At 40.9% G+C, this 3846-nt stretch overlaps 1 pseudogene; it reads left to right on the forward strand.

The window, feature by feature from the left end:
- Window positions 1–2017: 2017 nt before the first annotated feature.
- Window positions 2018–2954, forward strand: LOC103741066 (annotated as a pseudogene).
- Window positions 2955–3846: the final 892 nt, after the last annotated feature.

The following is a 3846-nucleotide window of genomic DNA, read 5'->3' on the forward strand; positions in this document are numbered from 1 at the left end:
TGTATATATTTGATATTTAAGACAACAAATTTATGGTGTGTCTCCATAGCTGAACCAGACAACTAATGTGTGATGTAAAACAGCATCTTCATTCTTGCACACTTCATTTTTTTATTTTTCAGTTGTATTATCTCCATTGAATATAACAGCTTGTGTTTTATTTATTTCCCCCACAGATCGTGATTTCAATAAAGTTGTCACACTTGAATGGATTACTGCTTTATTTCTAGCAAAAAATTTTAGGCTGAATATTAAATAATATGTATTTATTGAATGCTTAAAGTTGATGTGGATACATTAATTTAGAAATATTTGACAAAATATCCTGTGGGGGTAGTAATATTGCACTTTAGAAAATATGACTTAAGTGTCACCCTAAGTTCATGCAAGTGAAACCTGTCTGCCAAACAGTGTCGGTGCTTCACAGAGTACATTCAGGCCGTATGTACATTGGAATTTCTAACATAGTGTTTAGTATTGATTTTTTTTAATAGAAGTCACAGATATGCAGAAATAGCTTGTTAACCTAAGTGACAATTCTTTTAGTCAATCCACTGAGACTAAGCAGCAAGCAGAAATCTCTGATTTTCCTTCTTACTCAACTGTATAGAGCTGCACATGTCAGTGTTATAGACAAAAGATGAGGCAAAGAGAAGCAAGACTCAATTTGCAAAAAAAACAAGGTGTGGTATCTAGTTGGATTCAGTGACTTCAGCTTAACTGAGGTCCAAAAATGAAATGTGTTAATCATAAAATAATGAAGGAATTATCATACTAGACAACCATTATAGGGAGCGCGCGCTGGGTGCCCGGGGTCCCTGTGCGCACTCTCGGGATGGCACAGCGGGTCCGCAGGCTTCTCCGCCGTGCTCCTGGAGGAAGGCGGGTCTGGCCCCGTGGGCTTCTCCGTGTTTCTATGGGTCTCAGGCGTGGGGTGCGCAGGTATCTCGGGGTCGCTCTGGGCCCCTGGATCTCGGGGTCCCCGCCACACCTGGCGAGTCGCGGCACGGCTCTGGCCACAGGCATCTCTGGGAGCGGCAGCAGTTAGGTCGCTGTCCACAGCTCCGGTGCTGACAGTCTCTCTGCTACTGGAGCGCTTTCCAGCCGAATCCTGTCCCTATTTCACCCGTGTACTTTCCTCAGGATGCGAGGTCCACTGGCCACTGAACCCCACGGGAAGAGTACGAGGACAGCGAAAGCTAGGGTGTCCGTAAGTCGGTCACGGGGGAGTGCGCCCCCCGGAAAGGCTAGGTCGCCGGTAGTAAGGCGCAGGACTCAAGACTCGGCTTAGTCTGTGTTACAGCTTTATTAAGTGTCTCTGCTCTCAGTAATTCAGCAGCTCTGCGACCCAGCTCTCTCTCTATTAAGAGAAAACTAGGATACTTATACCATGGGGGTAGTGGTAAAAGCTTTGGCTGTTAGATGCTTTGTGAGGCATTCTATTTACATATGGAAGTGGGTTTCTGCCAGACTGCTGTCTGCCTGGAAAAATCACACAGGAAAGCATGGTACCTTTCAGAGCCAAAGGCCATGTTTATGCTAGAGCATTTGTGGCAGGCACTTCAAAAGGAGTGTCAGGAAAGATGCCAGGAAGGCACCCTGCTATGAAAGGAGCCCTCAGCACATGATCCCAAGCTGCATGAGCTGTCCGGTTGTGAAGGGACTTCTACTTTGCATAACAGAAGTCCCCAACAAACCATCAGCTTGAAGTTCATGTAAGCAGTGTATATCTGAAGGAGCTGTGTCTTCAGACAATGTTAATACCATTAACTGATAAACAGTTTTATTCCTCTTGTTATGCAGAGATTTGTAAAATTAATAAAATAATATGAAGACCTAAAAGTTTATGTCACAGTATATGGATTGTGTAGCAGTCAATTTTACTACTGAAGATGCTTGTCTTTTGGCTCCATCTACCATAGGTAACACTAAATGTCTTATGATAAGAAGAAAGAGAGATACTGGAGGAAATCCTGCTTTTCACCAGAATGGCATGATCTTACAAACATCTAAATTCATGGCAGGTTGGAATCACACAGGTGTGAGGGAATTCATTCTCATAGGATTGACTGAAAACCCTAACTTGCAGGTTCCTCTCTTCTTAATTTTCAGCCTTATCTACCTTATAACGCTTTTAGGGAATTGGAGGATGATTGCCTTGATCTGGCTGAATTCTAAACTTTGTACACCAATGTACTTTTCCTTAGCAACCTCTCTCTGTGACATCTGCTATTCTACTGTCCTAGCTCCTACTATGCTGTTCAATTTCCAGATTTATGTCAGAACATAAATCATTGAATATACATTCATTGGCTGTATTCTGCAGTTTCTTTTTTTACTGTATGTCACCACAGGTAGCACCCTCCTATCTATGATGGCTTATGACTGGAATGTGGCCATTGCAAACCCCTTGTATACAGTCATTAGGACCAAAAGTGTCTGCATGCAGATGGTCTTTGCATTTACTTAGTTGGACTCATTAATTCCCTGACACACACAGTAGGTTTGCTCAGACTGGACTTCTGTGGTCCAAACATTGTGAATCATTAATTCTGTGACATCCCTCCACTTTTGAAGCCCTCATGCTCTGATGCACACACCATGGAGATGCTGCTTCTGGTCTTCTCTGGAGTGATTGCCATGTTCACTTTCATCATCATCGTGGTCTCTCTTATATCTGCCTCTTCAGTGCAATTATGAAAATCCACTCAGCTGAGAGGAGATGCAAAACATTCTCTACATATGCCTCACACCTGACTGCTGTGACTTAACTCTATGGGTCTGGAGCCTTTAGCTATATCCAGCCAGGTTTTCAGTATTCCCTGGAACAGGAGAAGGTCTTTGCAGTGTTTTACACGTTGGTCATTCTGATGCTAAACCCACTGATTTGTAGCCTGAGGAATAAGGATGTGAAAGCAGCAGCAAAAAGATCAATATTGTTGATGAGAGTCTAAACCTGAATCAGTCTTGATTATAGCTTTTTAAACCTGAGATTGATCTTAAGCAGACTTACATCAAAATTTGAACAAATATATTAATAAAGAAATAGCCTCCACTGACATATTCTTATGTTATTTGGGCAGAAGTGTTAAATTAATGTGTTAAAAATCATTCAATTGATCAGTTTATTAGTTTGGTGGATAAATAACTAATTTTATCAAAAGCTGAAATATATTGCTCAATAAATTGCTTTAAAATAGGGTAGAGTTCATTCTCAGATAGCCCTAAATACATGTACACACGAGCACCTGCAAACGCCCCATGAGCACCAGTAAATGAACTCAGTGTGCTATATATTAATGTATATATATGTGTGTGTGTGTGTGTGTGTGTGCGTGTGTATGTGTATGATTGTATATGTGACTGTAATAAAGAAGAGTGCAAGATATTGTGAGGGAGAGAGGGAACATGTAAGGAGTTGGAGATCACTGGGAGGGGGTAGAAATATGCAAATACCATACTCAAGTAGGAAATTCTTAAAAATTTGTAATTAAAAAAGCAAATGAATACATGGAAACAGAAGTAAAAATATCTAGTAAAATTGATGTGTCCAGTTAATGTCTTATTATTCAATAAATTCTGGCACTATGGAAAGATAAAAAAAGAATAAGATAATAATTTAAATTGAATGTTCTAATAGCAGGCATTTATAAAATTATATTAAAATGTTATTTTAGGGGCTGGAGAGATGGCTCGGTTTTAAAGAGCACGTGATTCTCTTCCAATGGTCCTGGATTAGGTTCTCAACATGAAGGTCATGACTGATATGTTCAGCAAGGACCCCAGGCCTCTCCTGATGTCTCACACAACAGGCACTCAACCACATTAGGCTGCTCACAGATGTAT

This window comes from Nannospalax galili, unplaced genomic scaffold (assembly GCF_000622305.1).
Source record: "Nannospalax galili isolate Female #2095 unplaced genomic scaffold, S.galili_v1.0 scaffold360, whole genome shotgun sequence".
Lineage (NCBI taxonomy): Eukaryota > Metazoa > Chordata > Mammalia > Rodentia > Spalacidae > Nannospalax > Nannospalax galili.